Genomic DNA, 26,007 nt, shown 5'->3' on the forward strand with positions numbered 1-26,007 from the left:
TAAGGGAATCTGTTCAGGGTGGCCCCCCTGCTTGTGGTCCCGGCTGCAGTGTGAATCCAGTGACAAGGTTGTTGGCAGCCCAATGACCCAGTTTAGAACCGGGTCCCACCGGGCGTCCCCAGGTGCGGGATGGAACCGGAGCCTCGGAGCAGACACGTGGCCCGGCCTGGTAGCCCTTCATTCTCCAGCCGCCGCGCTCTGCGCCCCGGGCCCCCTCCCCTCCTAGCGCCTGGGGCCCCTGCGGCCGGGGAGTCCTCGAGTCCAGGAGGTGACAGCACGTAGTCCAGGGTGACCGGCACACGTGAGCCCATGGGGGCGTTTCAGGTGACCAGGGTCCCGAGCGGGGACCACAGGCTGACTCTGTGGCTTAGCTTCCGGCCCTGCTGCAGCAGTACCGGGGGCTCTGCAGCCTGCGCCGGCGAGCTAGCACTGGTGAGTGTGCAGTTGGCCAGGCTGTGCCAGGAGCCCTGCGCACGGATGTCCCCCTCTCTGCTCAGATCGCTCAAGCGGAGGGAGTGCTGTTGGTGATGGGTGGGGGCCCACCATGGTGCCTGGCATCTGTTGGGTGCTTATTAAAAACCGACTGGACAATAACAGCGTACGGATAGCTCAAAGTAGACCCATTCTCATGATGCTTTTAAAATCAGGTCTAATTCTTCATCATAGGTTAAAGGGCTATTGAATGTGAAGTGGAGACATCCTTCGTGGTCCAGTGGTTAAGAATCTGCCTTCCAATTCATGGGAGGAGGGTGGGTTCCATCCCTAGTCTGGGAACTAATATCCTACATGCCATGGCAGCAGCTAAGCCCACCCACCTCTGCTACTGAGCCCCTGGCCCACAATGAGACAGAAGGCTAGGTGCCCCAGCAAAGATCCCCTGAACTGCTGCTAAGATCCAATAGCAGCTGAATAAATAAATATTTTTTTTAAAGTGAAGTGAATGGAGGGGGCCCTAGACTCCCTCATCTTCCATTGTAAGGGTCCTCTTACCTCTTGGCAACCCTTCCTACTGGTATTTGTTGGCACCATTGGTTCCCTGGAGAGAGGATGTCGGGCATCTTGGAATCAGAAGATAAGGGTCTGAATCCTGACTTTACCACTTCCAGGCTCTACAGATTTAGGGGTACTTTTGGAGCCTTGATTTCATGTTTTGATCACGGAAACAGCCTTCCTTTCAGGTGTGTGTGTGATGATTAAACAAGATAACAAGTGGAAATGACTAGCACAGAGCGTAACTTCATTTACATGCAGTTTCTTCCTTCCTGCCTGCCACCTCTGAACCCCTGAGCCTTGTTCTCAGTAGGCACCCAAAACTAATTGAATGAATAAATATAAATTTCTATTTAAATCATCATGCCTTATCAAAACTGTCTTTTCCTTCTGACCTAACTGCATAGGAAAGCAAATTGATAAGTCCATTCCTTATGAATTTATTGAATTAAGACATTTAACACATTAAGGAATGAATTCATAATTTTATGAACAGGGATCTTTTATGTTTTAATAAGGAACTCCTAAATATGAATTTTATGGGTTTTTCTCTCTGTTTTTTGGGTTTTTCTGGGGGGGTGGGGGGTTGTTTGATTTTTGGCCCCAGTATATGGCATATGGATTTTAGTTCCCTGACCAAGGATTGAACCCACACCCACAACACTGGAACCACTTAACCACTGGACTGCTGGGGAAGTCCCTATGAATTTTAATAGCTAAATTTTACATATTGTGTAATGTTGGAAATAAAGGCAATAGGGTTATTCATGAGTAGGTGGACCTTCCCCATGCCCTTCAAATCTGCTGATGCAATTTGAAGTGCCTCTGAAATTTATTTTGTGTGGGAAAGGGGGTAAACAGACACTGGGGTCATTTATGGGAAGTGAAGATCCCCTGGGCTCATAACATCTTACCCCAGCATATAGTCAAGGCTTGTGTCTAGACAAGAGTCATGGGGTACAAGGTTGGAGAGAAGAGGCAGAGTGAGGCATGATCTCACCCCAGCCCAACACAGATGATTTCCAGGGAAATGAGCCATCTTGAGACACACACCGGTTTGCCCCCAAAAGGATGAGCCCCTAAACCTGTGCTGGACACTGAGGCCCTAAGGGCCTGTGAAAGCAGGAGGCAGTGAGCGCTGCTGCTGCTGCTCGGAGGGGAGAACAAGCCGACCCTCAGGGAGCAGGGATTCCTCAGGTCCCACTTCCTCTGAGAAGCTTGATCCAGCGACTTCTGCCCTCTCTGCTCCCCTCCAACAACACCCACAGCTGTGCTCAGAGCCTACAGGGTCTGGGCGTCTCCTTCTCCTGCAAGGGTACCAGGCAGCCCCAGCTTGCTTCACGGTCCCCTGAGACCATTTCCAAATAGACACTGGCCACAGCAGGGCAGAAGGAAGGCTTTCAGGGCAACTCAAGAGGCTCCATCTTTTAGCAGGACAGTGTCTGAGATGGTGTTGAGAGGCAAATGTGCTTGACGTTTTGAGCGGGGGGGTGGGGGGGGGGTGGGGGGGGGTGGTTTGGTCCTTTTGGACATTTGCAGACATTTGGACTGATGGAAGTCACACTTCTCCTCTTCACACCTGTTCTATCAGTCCTCAGTCAGAAATTTTTATTTCACTAAAGAAATCAAAAAGCTGCATGGAGACATATCTTATACCACAGTTCAGAGAGCTTTTAGACAAAGGAAAGGTCTATTCTCAGCTTCACCTATGAACACCTCCAAGGTCATCAACCACCCAAGAGTCTATGCCAGTGAGGTTGCATCACCATCCATCACGGAAACTCTAGGAATATCCTCTACCCTGAATGCAAGCCAACTGGGTCAGCGGGACATTCCTGTAGCTGGTTCACACGTACCAAACAAGGCCCAGGTTTCACCAACCCTCTCCAGGTATGCAGAGGAAAATTTCACAAAAGGAAGAGCCACTTTGCAGAGTCTTCTGTGAAAACCTCATCTGAGTGAAGTCCAGGAACTACTGCAGCAGACGGACTTAATTCTTCACACAGTTTGGCTCAGGAGAAGGTCATCGTCAGGGGGTCAGGGCAAGATGCCCGGGATTCCCTGGTGGTCCAGTGGATAAGAATCCACCTACCAATGCAGGGGACACAGTCCTGGAAAATTTCACATGCCGCAGGGGAACTAAGCCCCAGCACCACAACTGCTGGGCCAGAGCTCCGGAGCCCACGAGCCACAACTACTGAGCCTGTGCTCTGCAACAAGAGGAGCCTGCGCACCGCAGGGAGCCCACACAGCCTTCGCGAGGCAACGAAGACACAGGACAACCACAAATAAAAATAAATTAAAACTTTAAACAAAGGCAAGGTGCTCAAGGACCTCAGTATGTGGCTAAGATAAATAAGAGCCAGCCAGAAATTGACTGTGACTGTGCCTTATCAGAAAGTAGTAAGTTATCTCTCCCTCGGTTGTTGGCTAAGCAGTTGAGGACATTCTTCCATTCAGTTCAATCCATTTAAGGATACAAGTTCACATAGTTGGTGCTTTAAGCATGGCAGACAAGAAGCCCTGTAGCCCCCAGGGGGTGTCTGGGAGAGATGGGGAAAGAATTCCTTGACAGACCCAGGACTTAAATCCCAGACATTCCTGATAAACACCAGCCAGAATCAGCTCACCTTCCCCAAGAGCCTAGAGTACCCCCTACATGCAGCCACCTCTTCAGGTGGGGATTCATCCTCTGTGGGGAATGGGCTGCATAGAACGCCACTTCCCTATCGCCACTAAGCATCACAGCCCAGTGGTTTAGAGTCACACAGAGCTGGGTTCAAATCCCACTTCTATCACGTTAGCTCTGAGACCTCAGGCACACTCAGATTTTCCAAGTCTCAGAATTTCATCTATAAAATGGAAATGATATGCATGTGTGTGCTCAGTCACTCAGTCCTGTCCGACTCTATGCAACCCCATGGACGATAGCCCACCAGGCTTTTCTGTCCATGGGATTCTCCAGGCAAGAATACTGGAGTGAGTTGCCATTTCCTATTGCAGGGGATCTTCTTAAACTAGGGATGGAACCCACATCTCTTATATCACTTGTATTGGCAGGTGGATTCTTTACCACTATGCCTCCTGGGAAGCCACAGGAACAATATGTACTTAAAAGCAACTTTTTGAAGGAAAAAACAAGTAACATCGTCATTTCAGGACTCTCACAAAAGACAAAGATCATGTTTCTTAAGTTCCTGACCCATGGTAGGTGGTCCCCCAAAATCAGGTAAAATATTTGAGTTCCAACAGGTGTTGCCTGATAGATTTTTTTAACCATTTCTTTTCTTTCTTTCTTTCTTTCTTTTTTACATTTATTTGGCTGCATCAGGTCTTCGTTGCATCATCAGGGATCTTTGTTGTGGTGCACGGACTCCCTAGTTGTGGTGCACAGGCTCCAGAGTGTGTGGGTTTAGTTGCTCCAAGGCAAATGGGATCTTAGTTTCCCAAACAGAGACTGAACCTGGATCTCAGGTCCCCTGCATTGCAAGGTGAATTCTTAACCACTGGACCACCAGGGAAGATCCCTTCCTGCTAGAGTTGACTCAAGTTGTTCAAGCGCCAACTACCGTTTTGGTTGATGCTAAATGGCTTTCCCTGATGGCTCAGTCGGTAAAGAATTAACCTGTAATGCAAGAGACTGCCTGCAATGCAGGAGACCACTTGCAATGCAAGAGACCTGGGTTTGATTCCTGGGTTGGGAAGATCCCCTGGAGAAGGACATGGCAACCCACTCCAGTATTCTTGCCTGGAGAATCCCATGGACAGAGGAGCCTGGCGGGCTACAGTTCATGCAATCACAAAAAGTCAGACACGACTTGGGGACTAAACCACCACCACCAAACTGTATGATGTAGGTGGTTGTATTTAATTTTGTGCTTCAGATTTCCCCAAGTGTTATTAATATTTGAGAACCCTCAAAGATGAGCTTAGGTAGTTCCCCCTGGATTCAGCTCATGCAAGAACTTACTTGAAAACTAGAGACAGACATTTTTCCAAAGAATACACAATATTAGAGAAAAGCTTAGGCACCAAAACAAAAGGTTTGTTCACACGTGCTCTGTAAACTATGTAGGCACTACACTGTGCCTAATTCCATGGGAAGGGCGGGCTCCAAGGAGTCTTCAGTGCCTACAAATAAGACATATAAGTCAAACAGGTCTGAAGTCAACCAATGCTTCCTGGTCTTGCTGGGAGTTAGGGCTCAGGATGTGGTCAGAGGGAGAGAAAAAAGTTCTAAGCCTGAATCTTGCTGAGATTTATCAGTTCATTGGGAAGAGTGCTCCTTTAATTGATTCACATCATTTGTTGGAGCTCCAAAACATATACCACCCCTGGAACTTTCCAGTACATTCTAGAAATGCTCGTTTTTATATTTTATTGAAGCTTAGTGAATTTACAATGTTGTGTTAACTTCTGCTGTGCAGAAAAGTGACTCAGTTATATACACATTCTTTTAAATATTCTTTTCCATTATGGTTTATCCCAGATATTGAGCATAGTTCCCTGCGCTGTACAGTAGGCCTGTCCTGTTTATCCATTCTATATGTGATCGTTTGTATCCGCTGACCTCAAACTCCCACTCCGTCACTCCTCCATATGCCCCTCCATTGGCAACCGCGAGTCTAGAAACACTGATTTCTATGATTCCAGGCATGGCACTGTACTGATAATGGATGACTATTTGAAAATCCTTTACTTAATTTGGACCCAAAGGGGCTTCAAGAGGAAAAGAAGATGTAAAACTGGAATTTCCAGGGTGCTTTTCTTAGGCTGTTCTTTTGTTAGCTGAATTTTTCCACTTAGGAAGAAATATCAAAGGCATACTCCAAAAACAAACAAACAAAACAAAACAGAAAAAAAACCTCTGATTCTCAAGATTTCCTTGGGATTACTCAAATATTTGTTTCTCTTCTCCTAAAAGCAAACCTGTCTGAATGACATCATCATCTACCTGAGAAAAGGCATTCTATATCGTAGAACTTGCTGCAGCAACAGTATTGTCTGAAAAGCTGAGTGGCTTTGGACTTCCCCAATGCAGTCTTAAATGATACAACAGACCTCAGCCTGTTACCACTGACACCTGAGTATCAAAAGATAGCCAATATACCCAATATAACCAAGAATCCACCTGCCAATGAAGGAGATGTGAGTTTGATCCCTGGGTTAGCAAGATTCCCTGGAGTAGGAAAAGGCAACCCACTCCAGTATTCTTGACTAGAGAGTCCCATGGACAGAGGAGCCTGATGGACTACAGCCCATGGGGTTGTTGATTTAGTGGCTAAACAACAAAACAAAGATGTGCATAGATAAGGAGGGAAAACACACTGTAAAAATTCTACACTACTTGTGGGATTTCCCTGACTGTCTAGTGGCTAAGACTCTGAGGTTCCCCTGCAGGGGGCGTGGGTTCCACCCCTGGTCAGGGAACTAAGATCCCACACTGCACAGTGTGGCCAAACAAGAAAACATCATTATACACTACTTGTGGATAGTGCATTTAGCAAAAAAACGACCGTTCTTAACAAACTGATCTTCTTAACTCCTTCTACCTACCAACATGACCATCCGGGGCCAGAACCTTTTACAATAGGCCTCCCTTGGGTTCCAGTTTTGCGTGATTGGCCTCACCTTCTCTGAGGGCCATAGTAGGTAAATGACTCCTTGCTCCCAGCACTTGCTCTGCATCTTGTGTTCCGGGGCCCCCAGTAATGGGCCCGCTGTCCCCATTGGGAAACATTGCATCAGCAAGCATGGGCCTCCCCAGCCGGGAGCAGTGGCCCTTGATGCAAAGGCCACTTGCTTAGTGTCTCTGAACAATAGACCAAGGAGCTCAGCTGGTTTTTTTCACCCAGACATAATTCTCTGCTTGATGTCTCTGCCAGATGTCGGCACTCAGATCTGGGGTCAGAGGTGGGGTGAGGGCCGTCTCCTCCATCAGACCCTCCCCCTGCCACCCGGATCCCTGATCTAGCAGCAGAAGTGATGAATGGTCCTCTTTCATGGCCCAGAGTGCACTGGAGAGGCTACCCCAGCTGTGGTCGCCTGCCACTTCTGGCCCCACACGGAACACATTCCTCTGTGAAGGAGGGCTGACTTGGGTGGACAGAGAGCGATCAGAGAGTGAGGGAAGCGGGCGGGGACAAGGGGGCCCTTCTGAACCACCTCAGACAAGAATGCAGACTCTGACACCAGGCTTGGCCAGGGCTGGTCCATCTGGCCCCTGGCCAAAGAGTCCACCTCCGTCCTGTCTATTTCTGGCCACAGGGTGGGAATGTTCAGGGCCCAGTGAAATGGCCAGAAGGTAGGCATCCAGAGCTGAACTTCTGTCCACTTTCAGAAAGAGGCCTTTGTCTGGCACAATTTGTCGTGACCGATTGGGGTGCCCCACAGTCCATCTCAGGCCCTGGGTGGAATCTCATTCTGACCAGGCTGTTTCCTGGGGGGGGATGAAGGTACAATTTCAAACACTTTAAAATGAACCACTGGAGACTGTCGGATGGAATCAGAAAAGGAAAGCCAAATATACAGTGTCTGTAAGAGACACATCTTTTAATTAATTAATTTATTTTTGGCTGTGCTGGGTCTTCATGGCTGGCTTTCTTTAGTTACAGCCAGTGGGCTTTTCCTTGCATGGCTTCTATCATTGCAGAGCACAGGCTCCAGAGTACTGGTTCGGTAGTTCTGGCATGTAGGCTTAGTTGCCCTGAGGTATGTGGGATCTTCCTGGACGAGGGATCGAACCCATGTCCCCTGCATTGGCAGGCAGATCCTTAACCACTGGACACCAGGGAAGCCCTAAGAGACACACCTTATCTCTACAGACTGTAGCCCATAAAGAAGGGGCATTGGCTGTTGTTCAGTTGCTCAGTCGTGTCCGACTCTGCGACCCCATGGACTGCAGCACGCCAGGCTTCCTTGTCTTTTACCATCTCCTGGAGTTTGCTCAAACTTGTCCATTGAGTTGGTGATGCCATTCAAACACTTATCCTCTGTCATCCCCTTCTCCTCCTGCCTTCAATCTGCCCCATCATCAGTGTCTTTTCTAAAGAGTTGGTTCTTCGCATCAGGTGATCAAAGTATCAGGGCTTCAGCTTCAGTATCGGTCCTTCCAAAGAATATTCAGGACTTATTTCCTTTAATATTGACTGGTTTGATCTCCTTGCAGTCCAAGGGACTCTCAAGAGTCTTCTCCAACACCACAGTTCAAAAGCATCAATTCTTCGGCACTCAGCCTTCTTTATGGTCCAGCTCTCACATCCGTACATGACTACTAGAAAAACCATAGCTTTGACTATATGGAACTTTGTTGGCAAAGTAATGTCTCTGCTTTTCAATATGCTGTCTAGGTTTGTCATAGCTTTACTTAGGAGGCGCAAGCATCTTTTAATTTCATGGCTGCAGTCACCATCTGCAGTGATTTTTGAGCCCAAGAAAATAAAGTCTGTCACTGTTTCCACTGTTTCCCTCCCGCTATGAAGGGGCAGAGGAGATCCAAAATCAGTGCTGCTGCTTGGAGAGGAAGCGGGGTGAGGCAGGGATGACCATCAAGTTCAAGTTAGCCACCCCCATCAGCCCCTAGAAATACGGAGATATGGTTCTGCTGCTGCTGCTGCTGCTACGTCACTTCAGTCGTGTCCGACTCTGTGTGAACCCATGGACAGCAGCGGCCAGGCTCCTCTGTCCACAGGATTCTCTAGGCAAGAGTACTGGAGTGGGTTGCCATTTGACTACAGGATAATATATATATGTTTTTTGGCATGTGTGTTCAGTCATGTCTGACTCTTTGTGAACCTATGGACTATAGCCTGCCTGGCTCATCTGTCCATGGGATTCTTCAGGCAAGAATACTGGAGTGGGTTGCCAGTTCTTATTCCAGGGGATCTTCCCAACCCAGGGATCAAACCCACATCTCTGGTGTTTCTTACATTGGCAAGTGCATTCTTTACCACTAGCACCACCTGGGAAGCCCACTGTATAACATATAGTGATACAAAGAGCATGGTGCTGGCACCTGAGAGTGATCCCAGACTCACATCTGGCTTCTGCAAATACAGAAGGGGCTCAGGGTGTTAGTGGGTTCCATAAGAAGTACCAAGTGCCCAGGACAGTCAGTGATAGGCTCAGAGCCAGTGCTAAATGAGCGGTGACTATTACAAAAACTGACTATTACAGTTACAAAATCAGTGACAACCTGGAAAAATTCTAGGAGGGATGTCACTTCACCCATCGACCACTCTTTTTTCTATTTCTTATTTTGGTCACACCATGAGGTTTGGGCTTGCAGGCCCTTAGTTCCCCAACTAGGGATCGAACCCAGACCAGGGAATTCCCACCCTCTGAACACTCTTAACCCAGCACTTGGGTAACAGGTTGTAACCATCTTCCCACCTCCTCCCGACTCCCAACACAGACACACTCTCAGACACCCTTTCTCAGAGCTAGCAGTCAAGTAGCCAAAGTGGTCTGAATTTCTGTGCCACTTTGATGGACGTATTAAGATCCATAAAAGGTAGGGAAGAGAGGAGAACAGACGTCAGGCCAGGATGGGGTGCAAATTGGGCAAGTGATCCAATCACTGCAAATAAGTATCGTTTCCAGGGGAGGAAGTGTCGTGGGGGATGGGGTGACTGCATGCCCCATCCAGTTCTGGAGAACTGGTCTGGGCACAGACACTACGGTAGAGAGGGGCTCACTGGGGCGACGAGGGGGTGGGGGGGGGGTGGGTAGGTGAGTAGGGGGAGTCCTGGCATGGAGGGAGTGTACAAACCAGCTTTTCTTTAAATCTTTTTTTTTTTGGGGGGGGGGGGCACACTGATCAGCTTGTGGGATCTTCGATCCCCAACCAAGGATGGAACCCAGGCCCCCAGCAGTGGAAGCACAGAGTTCTAACCACTGGACAACCAGGGAAGTCCTCAAACTAGTTTTTCTAAGAGATGGACTCTTAAAATGGCTAAGTAGGGACTTCTCTGGTGGTCCAGTGGTGAAGAATCTACCTGCTAATGCAGGGCATTTGAGTTCGACCCCTGCTCCGGGAAGACTCCGCATGCTACAGAGCTAGTAAGGCCATGAGACACAGCTACTGGACCCTAGTGCCCTAGAGCCGAGCTCCGCAACGAGAGAAGCCACCGCAAGAAGCCCGCACGCCAGAACTGGAGCAGCCCCCACTCGCCGCAACTAGAGAAGGCCCTCACACGGCAACAAAGCCTCAGTGCAGTCAAAAATAAATAATTTTTAAAAAACAGCCAAGGAGCTCAGGTCTTAAGTGACATACTCCCCAAGCCTTCTCTATTTAGCCCATGCCTTGGGGGGCTTCCCAGATGGCGTTAATGGTAAAGAACCCGCCTGCCAATGCAGGAGACATAAGAGATGCAGGTTCGATCCCTGGGCGGGGAAGATCCCCTGGAGGAGGACAAGGCCACCTACTCCAGTATTCTTGCCTGGAGAAGCCCATGGACAGAGGAGCCTGGCGGGCTACAGTCCACGGGTTTGCACAGAGTCAGATACAAGTGAAGCTATGCCTCCCACACACATGCTTCAGGGAGTGACAGTCACAGCAGGACTCAACTGTGGCTTTAGACACCTTCTGTGTCTCCAGAAGCTTCCAGGTCAAGCTCCCTTCCAAGCAATGCAACCTGATCCAACAGTCACTTCGTCACGCCTGAGTCCCTCAGATGAGAAATAGAACCCAGGCCCCAGGGGAGGAAGGAGCAGCTGGCATAGAGGCCAGGGCCACATCTTTGGCCTGTCTAGAAATGTCTGGTGGCTCAGGGGAGGGCGCAGGAGTGCTGTCCTCAGTTTGTGAAGAGCCCATAATCTGGGATCCTCCTGTCCATAGAAACACTGGCTCCCTTCCAGAAGTCCAGTGAGTAATAGCAGCAGGTACCAAATGCCACCTCACCAAAACCAGCCAGGCCCAGCTCACAGCGCCAGCTGGCACTGTGTCAGGAAACGGACATCCCCAGAGCGCTTACACAGAGAGCAACATGTTCTTGCTCTTACTACGGGAGGCTGACTTTCTCAGCTACTTTTAGAACTGATCGGTTACTAATGTTGGTGCATCAAAAGACACTATCAAGGGGACTTTCCTGGTGGTCCAGTTAAGAATTTACCTGCCAATCTCTGGTCCGGGGACTGAGACCCCATAGGCCGTGGGGCAACTAAGCCTCTGCGTCACAACTACTGAAGCCCACACACCCGGTGCTCTGCACCAGGAGAAGCCGCTGCGATGAGAAGCCTGTGCACTACAGCTAGAGAGAAGCCACACTCGGCGCAACTAGAAAAAACCCGCACGCAGCACCGAGGAGTCTGTATGCCACAACAAAGACCCAGTGCAGCCGTAAATAAATACATGAATATTTTTAAAAAAACACACTATCGTGATGCTTCGTGAACCAGAGCAGCAGCAGTGGGGGTAGAAAAAAGGGTGTGCGTGTGTGCTGAGTCACATCTCTTTGCAACCTTATGGACCATAGTCCTCCAGGCTCCTCTGTCCATGGGATTCTCCAGACAAGAATACTGTATTGGTTTGCTGTGCCCTCCTCCAGGGGATCTTCCCGACCCAGGGATCAAACCCGCATCTTTTATGTCCCCTGTATTGGCAGGCAGGTTCTTTACCACTAGTGACACCTGGGAAGGCCAGAAAAAAGGGTGTACTAATCGATTATTTATTGTACTGTTTACATATCTGTTTCCCTCCTAAGACTGTGAACCCCTTGGAGGGTAGATACATCCCCAGGTCCTCCATGTCCAGCACAGAATAAATACTGAGTAAATGTGATGTGAATTGAGAAAAAGAAATATCAACAAAGTGAAAAGACAATCCACAAATAAGAAAATGTTTGTAAATCATGTATCTGAGAAAGATCTAGTATCCAGGATATATAAAAACTCTTAAAATTCAATAACAAAAAGACAAGCAATCTGATTTAAAAATGGACCGAGGACTGACTAGGCATTTCCCTGAAGAGACATACAAATAACCAACAAGCACATGGAAAGATGCTCAATATCATTAGTCATTAGGGAAATGCAAACAAAAACCTCAATGTAGTACCACTTCACACCCACTAGGATGGCTATAATTTATAATTTTTTTTAAGCGGAGAAAAGTAGGTGTTGGTGAAGATGTGGAGAAACCGGCAGCCTCACTGCTGCATGGATATAAAATGGTGCAGCCACTGCGGAAAATAGATTGAGAATTCCTTAGAAAGTTTAACAAAGTATTACGATATGACCCAGCAATTCCACTCCTACTTATATACCCAAGAGAATTGAAAACAGATGCTAACACAGAAATTTGCACACAAATATTTGAAACAGTGCTATTCATTATCACCAAAAGGTGGAAACTACGCAAGTGTCTATCAACAGTGAATGGATAAACAAAATGGGGGTATATCCTCACAGTGGAATGTTATTATTGGATCAGAAAAAGGAATGGAGTATGGCTACATGCCATTACATGGATGAAGCTTCAAAACATCATATGAACTAAAAGAAGCTAGACAATATCATATATCATATGAATCCTTTATATGAAATATCCAGAATTGGTAATAGAGAGAAAATAGATTAGTTGCTATTCAGGGGTGGGTGTAAGGGGATGGGAGGAAGAGGAGATGGCTAATACATACAGTTTTCTCTTTATGATGGTTGCATGCATCTGTGAATATGCCAAACTCCATTGACTTGACCACTTTAAACAGGTGAAATTTATAGCCTGTGGATTATATTTCAATTAAGCTTTCTAAAAAGGAATCTACTTAACTGACACTTCAGTTTAGTAATATCTATCTACCAAGCCTCTGTTACCTGGCAGGCATTGTATTAGACACTGGGATTCAAAGATGAATCTTGATGTGGGTTCTGTTTTCAAGGAGTTCACAGTGTATTTAGAGAAACAAACACAGAAATAGAACTGAAAAGACAGTGATTACAGTTGGAGATGAGGAACGGGCAAAGACTTTGACAGCTGACATCCAGGCAGGTTTTGAAGGGAAGAGGGAGTTTGACAGGTTGACGGTGGGGAAGGGAGACCATTCCAGACAGGTGTGAAATAACACATGGGGTTCTGAGAGCCGTGTGGGGCTCAGAATTGCAAGATAAACAGTGGAACAGCTGGGATAGTGGGTAGAGTGAGGGGATGTGGAAGAGGTGAGCTTGGAGAAGCAAGCAGAGGACCATGAGGAAAGTTGCATGTCATACCAACAAGCTGAGTTTTCCTTTGGGTGATCAGAAGCCAATAAAATGTAAGCAGGAGGGTGAGGGAGGGTAGATCTGTGATTAAAAGCAGAGTCAGCAAACAACAGCGCGTGGGCCAAATCTGTGACTTTTTGGAAACAAAAGTCTTGGAACACAGCCATGCTCTCATTTCTTGTTGTTTATGGCTGCTTTCCCATGAAAACAGCCAAGTTGACCAGTTGCGACGAAGATCGAATGGACCTGTTAAGTCTGAAATATCTGGTATCTGACTCTTAGAGAAGAAGTTTTCCCACCTCTGCTCTAGAAAGATCACTGTGCCTACTGCATAAAGAATGACTTCCCATGGGTTAACAGCAAGGGAAAAGAGGCCAGTTGGGAAACTAGCAACGCTCCAGGCAAAGAAGAAGCTAGGGGCTTCTCAGGCAGAGCTAGTGGTAAAGAGCCCCCTGCCAGTGCAGGAGATCTAAGAGATGAGGGTTTGATCCCTGGATGGGGAAGGTCCCCTAGAGGCGGGCATGGCAACCCACCAACATTCTTGCCAAGAGAATCCCATGGACAGAGGAGCCTGGTGGTCTATGGTCCATAGGGTCGCAGAGTCAGACACAACTAAAGCGACTTAATATGCACGCACAGGATACCATCATGCTGCAACATCATGATGATGGGGTAACAGATTATATAGCAGGTTGATAGTGGGGTGGGGAGGTGGGTGTGGCTTTGAGAGCCTGGAGAACATCAATTTGAGAATATTAACAGCGCCCCTGGAAAGGATTAGAGACCTCATGGGGTTCACTGATGTTCGAATTTTTGTTTTTTCTTTTTAAATCACTAAAATGGTCCCTAAACCTCAAGGTTAGCAGAGTGCTCTTGGACATTCAATGCATCTGAATTCAAGGCCGCTCAAAAGTTTGCTCTTCAAATTATTCTTACACTTTGGTTCCGGGCATGCTAGAGCAATTCCAGGTCACCTGACAGGTAATCTTACCCCCTTTGTGAGATGCAACAAGCCCAAGCTCCACATTTTCTCTGGCACTGCTCTGAGGCTGCTGTCGGCACCATGTGAGCACATGGAGTCAGCTGCCAGGCTTCAGCATATCATTCTTGACTGATGACTTATTTTTAAATGCACATGTCGAATATCATGTCTTACTCATATTTGTCTCTTACAGAGACGGGCTGAGTCTCTGGCAACTAGGATGTCACTCATAAATCATTTTAGTTAATAACAGAGGGGACCAGAGACTTCCCTGGTGGTCCAGGGGTGAAGAATCTGTCTTCCAACACAGGGGATGAGGATTCGATCCCTGGTTGAGGAACTAAGATCCCACATCCTCGGGGCAACCAAGCTTGAGTGCCACAACCAGAGAAGCCTGTGCACTGCAGAGAAGATCTGGCACAGCCAGAAATATAGAAAGAAATCAAGAGGGGACCAGGTGGGAATGGAAGGAGGAAGGAAGGCAGGAATTTTTCACTTGAGAATTTTTTTCACTCAAGGCTTAAAACTCATGATCTAATAGAAGGTGACAAAAAAGCAGTTCTCTGTCATGTCCAACTCTGTGATCCCATGGACTGTAGCCCACAAGTTTCTCTGTCCATGGGATTCTCCAGGCAAGAGTACTGGAGTGGGCTGCCAGTTCCTTCTCCAGGGGATCATCCCGACCCAGGAATTGAAACTGGGTCTGCCACATTGCTGAAGAAGGAACTGGCAACCCACTCCAGTATTCTTGCCTGGAGAATCCCATGGACAGAGGACCCTGGTGGGCTACAGTCCCATTGGGTTGCCAAGAGTCGGACTGAGCGACTAACCACAGCACACTGCCACATTGCAGGCAGATTCTTTACTGCCTGAGCCACCAGAGAAGCCCCAGAAGAATACTGGAGTGTGTTGCCATTCCCTTCTTTACGGGATCTTCACACCCCAGGGATCGAACCCAGGTCTCTTGCACTGCAGGCAGACTCTTCACTGCCTGAGCCACCAGGGAAGCCCCAGGAGTTTTCCAGGTGAATGCAAACCCCTGTGGCCCAGGGAGAGCCTGGAAGAATGATGTTTGCTGGTGATGCCCCAATACAGTTGTAACTGCAAACCCCAAATATGTTGTATCATCTTCTGCAGACATTTAAAGGAAAGAAGTTGCTTAAATCTCACAACTAATCTTGCTGCCTCTCAGATTATAAACTGTGTTTCAAACATCTCTTCTTAACAGTCTCATGGTAGACAAAATGTGGCATAAATATAGTGAAACCTCCTACTTTATCTTTAAATCCATACACTCTGAGTAATGTCCTATTCTTGATCTAGATGGTCATTACAAGGGTATGTTCATCTTGTAAAATTCATCCAGGACAGGTATTTGTACACCTACATTCATAGCAGCATGCATGTATTAGCATGCATGCATGTATCACTTCAGTTGGGTCCAACTTTTGACGCCCCTATGGACTGTAGCCTACCAGGCGTCTCTGTCCATAGGATTCTTCAGGCAAGAATACTGGAGTGGTGGGGGATCGGGATGGGGAATACGTGTAACTCTATGGCGGATTCATATCAATGTATGACAAAACCCACTGAAAAATAAAAAAAATTAAAAAAAAAAAAGAATACTGGAGTGGGTTGCCATGCCTTCCTCCAGGGGATCTTCCTGACCCAGGGATCGAACCCACATCTCTTAGGTCTCCTCCACTGGCAGGCGGGGTTCTTTACCACTAGCACACCTGGGAAACTCCTATAGCAGCATATTTGCAATAACCAAAAGTGGAAGCCACCCAAGCAGACAAGTGACTGGATAAACCCAATGTAGCACATATACACAATGGAATTTCATTCAGTCTTAACAAGCAAGGAAATTTGGGCACATGTTACAACACAGACAAAAGTTGAAGACAATATGTTAAGTAAGGGGTCCACCATCCCAACCCCCTCACCCCTGCTCTCCAGGCCACAGAGCAGGAGAGGAGTCGTGGAGGAGCAAGCAAAGCTTCATCTGCACTTACAGCCGCTCCCACTGCTCACGTTACCACCTGAGCTCCGCCTGCTGTCAGAGCAGTGGCGCCATTAGATTCGCATAGGAGCCTGCATCCTACTGTGAACTGAGCATGCGAGGGGTCTAGGCTAACAGCTCCTTACGAGAAGCTAATGTCTGATGATCTGAGGTGGAGCTGAAGTGGTGACACAGGCGCTGCTGGGGAGTGGCTCCCACCGTCTCCCATTACCCCAGACAGGACCATCCAGTTGCAGGAAAACTAGCTCAGGGCTCCCACTGATTCCACATTATGGGGAATTGTATAATGACTTCATTATGTATCACAAGGTAATAATAATGAAATAAATTGCCCAGTAAATGTAATGTGCTTGAGTCATCCCAAAACCATCCCTCCCCTCCACTGGGCCTTGGGAAAAATGGTCTTCCATGAAACTGGTCCCTCATGCCAAAAAGGTTGGGGACCACAGCTGTGTTAAGTGAAATAAGCAAGTCACAAAAAGACAAACAGTGTATGATTCCATTTATATGAGGTATTTAGAGTAATTAATTAATTAATCCAATGGACATGAATTTCCACAAACTCCAAGAGATAATGAAGGACAGAGGAGCCTAGCATGCCGCAGTCCATGGAGTTGCAAAGAGTTGGACACGACTTAGCGAACAACAACAAAGAGTAATTAAAACCATAGAGACAGAAAGTAGAATGGTGCTTGCCAGGGTGATGAGAGAAGGAGGGAGTCAGTGTTTAATGCATACAGAGTTTCATTTTTGGGAGATGAAAAAAATTCTGGAACAGATGGTGGTGATGGTTGTACAACAATGTGAATGTATGCAATACCACTGAAAGGTATACTTAAAAATGGTTACAATGGTGAGTTTTATGTTTTGTATATTTTATCAGAATAAAAATGAAAATGAATGCATTTCCATTTGTATCCTTAGGCTTGGTGCCATGTCACTTACATTGGCTATTCTTCTGGAAGAGGTACTTTTAAAAGGTACTTTACTCAAATTTATATTCGTGTTTGTTTCGGAAGAGCTGAAACATCTTTATATTTAGAGAAACATCTTTCTCACTAGGTCGTGAGTCATGCAGGCATCTGGAAAGCTGTGCTGTGTTTATCCCAGGACATGCAAGTCCGGGGACAGGGCTGGGGATGGGGGAAGTTCATGGATCCAAGTTCAAGAAGACAGTATAAAGAAACTGTCTGAGCAAAAGTGAGCTGTTTGCAAGTCATCAACAGAAGTTATCTTCTCATAAAGCACAAGTTTTATAGGCAAGCGGCAGTATTTTCTCAGAAGATGCCCTCGGCATCGCGTTGGCAATGCGTCAAGGAAGACATCTGGGAGCCCCTGACTCGGGGCAGCCCCAGGCCAGCTGTGTCTGCTTGTCTGACAGATTCCAACAGGAAAAAACTAAAAAGAAAATGCATCATCACTCATGTATGATATTATAACCTAATGGTGGTTTAGTTGCTAAGTCTTGTCTGACTCTTTTCCACTCCATGGACTCCATGGGCTCCACTCCAGAGCCCACCAGGTTCCTCTGTCCATGGCATTTCCCAGGCAAAAATACTTGAGTGGGTTGCTATTTTCTTCATCAGAGGATCTTCCCAACCTGGAGATCGAACCCAGGTCTCCTGCATTGCAGGCATATTCTTTATTGACTGAGTCACCAGGGAAGCCATTATAATATAATATAAAAGGTATTTCAAGTGAAGGGATGAAAAAGACTTGGGCAAGGAGAACTTATTAACTGTGATCCTAATTATGTCCTCACCTCCACTGAGTTCATTCTCTACACCCTTATTTGCTGTACACACTTATCTGGGTATATTGTTTTTGTCAAGAAAAGTGATAAAGAGATTTTAAAACTCTGGATAGAGTTTTTTTTTGTTAAACAGACTTTATTCATGTTATTTTTCTCACATAAATCTATGTGGTGGCTACAGCTGGAGTCTGGGTCCTATGCAAGGAACCTCTGGTATGTTAATGCATTAATATACAAAGCATGAGTGCCAAGTTGCTTTAGTCACGTCCAAGTCTTTGCGACCCTATGGACTCCTCTGTCCATGGGATACTCCAGGTCAGAATAATGGAATGCATTGCCATTACCTTCTCCAGGGGATCTTCCCAACCCAGGGATTGAATCTGTGTCTCTTATATCTCGAGCACTGACAAGCAGGCTCCTTATCACTAGCGCCACTTGGGAAGCCCTAAAATATACAATAGAGGTGTATTCATAGGTGTGTTTCCTGCCTTACTTCACTCTACGTCACAGGTTCTAGGTTCATTCAGCTCACTAGAACTAACAGACTTTTTATGGGTAAAAAGTTCCTTTTTAAAGGAAATTTTCATTCCTTTTTATGGGTATGTAATATTCCATTGTGTATATGTGCCACTTCTTTATCCATTCATCTCTGATAGACATCGTATCCAAACTGTCACCATGATGCTTTATCACCCTGGAACAAGTACCTGTTCTGAAAGGCTGGTTCTGATGCCTAAAGATGTCTCTGATACAGGTGGCTGGGGAAGACTGGCCAGCACAGCTAGCTGGACTATGCTCCCTGCCCATCACACGCACCTCCTGCAAAAGGACAGCTGAAATGACTGGGATGAGAAGATCTGAAGACTCACTTCAACTGAGACAGGGCAGAGACTCAGAAGATGAGTAGGGCATTGCTGCGGATCTGTGGCTCTGGGATCCACTTGGCTCTCCCTTTGCTGGCTCATGATTGTTAGTCTTGTTGGCTGGCTGTGTCTGAAGCAGGACAGGCTGCAGCTACCTCATCCAAGGCCTCAGGACCCCTGGGGTCCAGATGGGTCTGTGTGACACTCCTAGGCAGACTGATCATAATGCCCTTCTCCAGAGGGAGATGAACGATAGTCATTACAAGCTGTCCTCCTAAACTCAAGCAGCCCCAGGAGAGGACATCTCTACCTCCTAAAGCTCCCAAAACTACAAAAGGAAGAAAGCTACAGCAGCTGCTGACAAGGAGATCACCTAGAAATTTTACTGTCCCTAAAGAGACAGTCTATTAGCTGCCAGAAGACAGCATGGTTAAAAGGTAATGCTCTGTCCCTTTGGAGTTCCTATGTTGAATAACGGGACTGGAGCAACCAGTTCCTCGGTCCCTAATGGGCTGTGGAAGGTCTATTGTGTAGACCTTGGAATGTACTGTGGAAGGTCTATTCATTTGATGTCTATTTCAGGGCAAAGAATATGACAGCAGAAAATCTAGGCATCAAGAAATAAGAGATTCCATTTTCCCCCACAGCCAGCCAAGGAGGGAGAATTACAACTCATGAATCTCATTAATAAGATGTAAAAATGACTTCGTTATTACCCCTTTCCAAAGCAAATAAACACAAGTAGTGAAAATGCTAAAAGTAGAAAGTTCTGGTGTCTTCTAGCCTCATCAGACAATGGCAGGATAAACAAAAGTTGTCCATAAATGAAGAACTTCAGAGAGGAGCCTCTTTGTTGCCATAGAATTTAGCCATCTCCAGCTAAAGACACCAGCGGCCAAAATACTCGGGCAAAGAAGAGTGAGGGGTGATTGTTCTCAATGAAATTTCTTCGTGGGCTGTTTATCTCTTCCAGGAATTGCGGCTCCAGTCATTTCACTCATCCTACTTTCAGAACTAGGAACCTGAGAAGGGGAAGGATGATGGCTCTTAATTCAGAGGGGGCCGCCCCGAGTTCTCCAGAGGTGAGTTGCTTTCCCATAAGCTGGAAAATAAGCCCAGGCTTCCTGACTTTGCCGCTGATTTATCTCCAACACCAAATGGCTGATTACTAAATATTTACACTGGGGTTTCTGATACCAGGTGAATAGGAAGTGATAAGCCCAGGATGAAGCGAGAGCCAGGATGAATGAGTCAGAGAACAGCTGATATTCCATGAACAGCACAGAGAAACAGAACCGCCGCTGCCCCGGAAGGAGGACGCTGGGCCAGGTCTGGGCTCTGCCAGTTACCAGCTGTGCCATCGGGACCGCTTCTCTGCTGACCAGCTCCCTCAACTGTAAAATAAATTCAACAAAACCCACCTCGCTCTTTAGTGGGAAGTTGTGTGAATCAAATAACACAAGAGGTAGAAAAGTGGTTTGAAAGGAATAATATACAATTTGAACAAAAATCATATAAATCAACAGAACATAGATCAACTGTAAAAAGACATTTGGGTGGAAATTAGGGGAAAAATTGAACATGGGTGTTAGATGATACCAAAGAATTACTCTTACCTATCTTGGTTATTTAATGTTTTTAGAGGTCACACTGAACTGCATAGGGATGAAAGGATTGTATGTCTGAGATTTGCTTTAAAATACTTCCACTATGGACTTCCCTGGAGGTCCAGTGGCTAAGACTCCATGTTCCCAAAGTAGGGGGCCTGGGTTCGGTCCCTGGTCAGGGAATTATATCCTACATGCCTCAATTATGCGTTCAGGAGTGCGTGTTAAATTGCTTTAGTCATGTCTATTTGTGACCCCGTGGACTGTAGCCGGCCAGGCTCCTCTTTCCATTGGATTCTCCAGGCAAGAATACTGGAGCGGATTGCTGTGCCCTCCACAAGGGGATCTTCCTGACCCAGGAATTGACCCATGTCTCTTACATCGCCTCCGTTGGCAGGCAGGTTCTTTACCACTAGGGCTACTTGAGAAGCCCCAATTAAGAGCTTCTACACTGCAACTAAGACCTGGAGCAGCCAAACAAATAAAAACAAATGTTTAAAAAATACTTCTGTGAAATAGAAATTGGAAAGGGATAGACAAGTAAGTATGGCGAAATGTGGATAACTGTCGAAGCTGAGTGGGAAGTATATGGGGGCCTTTCCCCTATTATTGTCTATATTTGGAATTTTTCAGAATAAAAACATGATTTTTAAATAAACAGTGTAGAATTTTCTAGGATACTAGACAGCTTCACTAATGATCACCTCCCAAAGCACAGAAAATCTGTCTCATGTACAAGGCCCTTGTACACTGGGCATACAGCTGTCAGAGGGAAAACCTTAGGAAAAGGCCAGGAGAGGCCAGGTGAAGAGGCCAGTGGTAAAGGAGACATGTGAAAACATCTCCGCAGAATTTCCCATCTGCCATGCACCAAAATGTCAGCCGACTGTAACGTCAAGGGGATGCTTCCTCTTCAGACCTCAGTTTCCTATTCAACTCTGCCGCTTAAAGACTAAACGGCCTTGGACCAAATCACTTTTTTAATACAAAATCAGAGACAGAGAAATACTGGCGCGCATGCGCACACATGCACCGTGGGATTCACCAGGCAAGAGTACTGGAGTGGGTTGCCATGCCCTTCTCCAGGGGATCGTTCCAACCGAGGGATCAAACTCACTTCTGCCACTCCTGCATTGCAGGAAAATTCTTTACCGCTGAGCCACCGGGGAAGCCCAATTTACCGTGGATTTGATGGCCAGTCCAGAGATGGATTCTAGGCACCAGGAAGGGGAACAGAACAAAAGACAGAGGGAAAGGAACAACTGAGCCAAGGAAGAGTCCAGGGAGTCCGTCGTTCATCTGGAAGCTGAGCAGGGAAGCGAGCACTTCGTCTGCGTCCTAAGCCCCAGCCCTGACCATTGAGTACATAATGCACCATAAATAACCAAGTAACTCCACCAAGGGTGACAAATGGTCTTTTAGGGTCCGGGACAGACCGGCTAGCCGTGAGGTAGGTGAGGAGCCTGGGGTGGGGGTTTGGATTCAAGTCTCCACACCCGCTAACCCCGCGTGTAGCCTTGAGCTTCAGCACTTTTCTCTCGCACAGAAAAGAATCCACTGGACCGATTTGAGGATCTCCGCAGTTCCAAGATTTCAGTGGACGAAATTAACGTGGGGCGTGTTTCTGACTCTGATTCTCACCTCTCTTCTCACTCGGACTTGAGGCTTCCCAGCCTGGAGAAGTTCAGTCCCCTCCCGGGTGGTGTTCCGCCGCCTCCCCTCACCCCACCCCCGCTGCGTTTCGGGGGTCTTTCCTGGGGCCGGTGAGAGACGACTAGGAGGAAGGAATTCCTCCGATTTTTCCAATCGTCTATCCCGGCGCTGATTTACAGCGACTGCTCTTGCAGGCAGCTACTCCAGAGCGCTCCAGATGGGGGGTTGGCGGGTCGGGTCGGGAGAGCGCGGGGGGCGGGTGGGGGTGGGGAGTTGGGGGAGTAGAGGGGAGGAAGGTGTGCAAAGCGCCTGCGTATAAGTTGCAGGCACTGAAGACGGATGGAGTTTCAGCATAAAACCAGAATTAGCCCCAAGGCGATCCTGCGTGTACCATCCATGGATTCGTCTGTGCTGGCGCTTTTCTGCTCCAGAGCCTCCGTGCGATAACGGCGGGAGGGGTTTCCTGGTACCCAGACAGGCCAGGAACTGCTACCTGGGGCGCGGAGCGGACCTCTCTGCCCAAAGGACTCAGCGCGCACTCCAGCGCTCAGCCTAGCCTTTCCGGCCCGCTGACGAGAAAACCAATTCCAGGCATTTGACGCTAGGGCTCTCCGGCTGCGCCCTAGCCCCGACCTTCGCACACCCCATCCCAACCCAGTGTGTTCCACATACCCAAAGCCACAGCTCAGGGGACGCCCCAGTGCGCCCCCAGCCCCCCGCGCGCTCCACATCCTCAAAAGCCAGAATTCCAGGCACCAGCGCAGCCCTCAGTGTCTGTGGCCCTATGCGGCGCCCTCCTAGGCACCTAGCCCGCACCGGGTCTGGACTGGCTCTGTCCTGCCTGGTTGCAGGCGCCCCTGGCGAGCCACGGACCTAGCGGCCAGCTCCCGGGGGCGCGCCTGCTGCGTGGGCTAACCGGCGAGGTTAGCGGGGTTCAGGCGAGGTGGGACTGGGTGGGTCCCGTTAGCCTGCAAGTCCTCGCATCTCCGAGCAACAAGCTTTCTCTCTGTGTGCCCGCCTCGTAGGTCCCGGGAGCCCCACGCACCGCTGAGAGGCGGCGCGTGGGGAGCGGATCCTGAAGACCCCACCCAGACCTCCGCTTTCGCGCGAACCGCCCTGGCAGCGCTCTTACTTGGCAGAAGTGGTGCGCACTGCTTGGCTGGGCCCGGCTCTCCACTGGGGGCTCCTCTCTGCGCGCGTCGCCGCGGAGCCCCTTTCCCGAGCGGATGGGGAGGAGCCGACGACTTCTCCGGTGGTTGAAAAAGTGAACTCCCAAGTTTAGGAAGCCGTGGGCTGGAGTGGCTCCTGAGCTCTTTTCCCGGCACTTTTAACCAGCGTCGGACGGCAAATCCCTCCCCGGACCCACCCCCTTCCCTGAAGGCGGCCGCCGCTGCAGGCCCGGCCTCCGGCCCCTTTTGTTGTAATTCGAGAGCGACCGCTCCCGGGGCCAGAGGGGCTGTGCGGAGGAGGCTGCGCGCCAACGGGGCAGCCCTTCCTAGACTGTTCTCGCCCAGGTTTCCGGAGCCTGAGAAGCTGGGGGGCGGCCTTCTCCTCTGGGAGACTCCTCTGCACTCCCCCCTGCCGCCCCCGCCCCACGCGGAACTCCCGGAATTTAACCCTTCGGTGTCTTTATCCATCCCCAGGAGAGCCCGCGCCTAATCCCTCCCCGTCTGCAGACAGCCTAGCGCTGCCTGGTACCTAATAGATGCTCAATGAAAACTGGTGATTGAAAGAGTTCAGAAACAGTCATCTACCTCTTCTGGGATTTTCCTGATGGGCAAAGAAGTTTCTGGAGGTGACTACGCACAGCCGCCTTTCTTCCGGCTGATCGTCTCTCTCCTCTGAGAATCCCTTCTCTCTTTTGTAAATTAAAGGCTTTAGATTCAGTTATCGTTAAGGTCCTTCCTACAGCGCAGGGCCGGGTTTAGCAATGCGATCAGAAGCCTGAACCCGACGCAGCTAAGGACGTCTATGGCGCAGGACATTCCTTGCCTGGCTCGAGGCTCACACTGAAGACAAAGGGAGGGGGTCACGTGGGCTTGGGGAGCCCTGAGGGGATTCCCCGGGGCTTCCTATGCAACAGCCAGATTTGGCCCTGGGGAGGTAGGGGCTGGAAAACAAGGTACCCAGTCTGTGGGCCTTTGGCAGTGGGCAGAAACCCAAACAAGTGATTTACATTAGGGATGGGGCTCCTCTTCTTGGTTCTTCCTGTGTTCCCTCTTCCCACTCCTCTGCCTCCCCAGTAAACTCAAAGCTTCACCCAGGATAGGTGGAGACTCCAAATCAGCCTCCAGCTCAGACTTGTCTCCTCATCCCTGGGTTTGTAAGCCCATTGTTCTCTAGGACATTCCATCCGCCACAGCTAACCTGTTGTTTGGTAGCTCAGTCCTGTCCACCTCTTTGCAACCCCATGGACTGCAGCACGCCAGGCTTCCCTGTCCTTCACTATCTCCCGGAGTTCGCTCAAACTCATGTCCATTGAGTCGGGGATGTCATGCAAGCACCTCATCCCCTGTTGCCCTCTTCTCCTCTTGCCCTCAATCTTTCCCAGCATCAGAGTCTTTCCCAATGAGTCGGCTCTTTGCATCAGGTGACCAAAGTATTGGAGCTTCAGCTTTAGTATCAGTCCCATGAACATTCAGGGTTGATTTCCTTTAGGATTGACTGGTTTGATCTCCTTGCTGACCAAGAGATTCTCAAGAATCTTCTCTAGCACCACAATTTGAAAGCATCAATTCTTCAGCTTTCAGCCTTCTTTATGGTCCAACTACCACATCCGTACGTGAAAAACCATACACTGGAAAAACCATAGCTTTGACTACATGTATGCAGCAAGCCCCAAACTTGGCACCCTGACTCATAGCCCATCCCAAGCCCTGTGAGCTTTTTTCACAGTCCTCCTCCTCACCCTGAACAGTGAAACGATCCTCAGGTCTGGTGGATGATACAGGAAAAGGCCAGGAGGGAGGTGGGTGTGTTTCTAAAAAGGCAGCATGAAGGATCCCTGGGATGTTGGAAACGTTCAGAGTCCTGACTGTGGTGGTGGATACCAGAAGCTACACAGGTGATAAAATTGTGTATAATTTACTATACACAAGCACATACACATACTGCATACCACAAATACACAAAGTATGAGTGAGGAAATCTAAATATCAGTGGATTGCATCAACATCTGATTGTGATATTATTGTATAGTTTTGCAAAATGTCACCACTGGGGAAAACTGAGCAAAGTGAGTGAGGGCTGTCTCTGTATTGCTTCTTACAACTGCATGCGAATCTACAATTATCTCAAGAAAATTTTCAACTGAAACAAAAAGCCCACAGTAACTCCAGGGCCCCCAGGATGCAGCCTGAACCCCTTGATACAGCTGAAAGGGACCTCTCAAGGGCATTTTCAGCCTGCCCATCTCCCAACCATGCTCTCTCCTCCCTCTCAAAGCCCTCACTAGCTGCTCTCCATGCCTATTTCATACCCCAGGGCCTTTGCACATGCCATTTCCTTGCCTATCTGCCCAGCAACACCTTGTTCTTTGAGATCTCACTCAGCTATCACGATCCACACCCTACACAGTACCTGCACACAGCAGATGCTCAATAATTGCCAACAGGAACTGAGCTCTCTCTTCTCCTTTCACCTTTTTCTCTGATATCCCCCTCTTCTAACCCTACTCTTCCTGTTAAAGAATTCACCAATAAGGTATAAAATGAAACACATTTATAAACACTGTTTTGTCTGATTGTGAAAACAATGAAAACTCCTTGTGGAACATTCAGAAAATATAAGAAAGTATAATGAAAAAAACATTCATCCTGGTGTCCTATCACCTGTAGACAAACATTTAACATTTTGGACTATTTCCTTCATGATACCTTTAAAATCAAATTATCAATAGAGTTTTTGTATCTAGATTTTTTTTTAAACTTTTAAACAGC

General features: G+C 48.1%; 1 protein-coding gene across 1 annotated transcript in view; it reads right to left on the reverse strand.

Moving 5' to 3' along the window:
• Positions 1–23,402, reverse strand: part of LOXL2 (lysyl oxidase like 2) — a 112,542-nt gene extending 89,140 nt beyond the window's left edge. Inside the window, exon 1 of the mRNA XM_065946628.1 lies at positions 23,202–23,402. The gene's annotated coding sequence lies outside the window, so the exon portion shown is untranslated. The remainder of the gene's footprint in view (positions 1–23,201) is intronic.
• Positions 23,403–26,007: the final 2,605 nt, after the last annotated feature.

Source organism: Muntiacus reevesi, chromosome 10, assembly GCF_963930625.1.
Source record: "Muntiacus reevesi chromosome 10, mMunRee1.1, whole genome shotgun sequence".
NCBI lineage: Eukaryota > Metazoa > Chordata > Mammalia > Artiodactyla > Cervidae > Muntiacus > Muntiacus reevesi.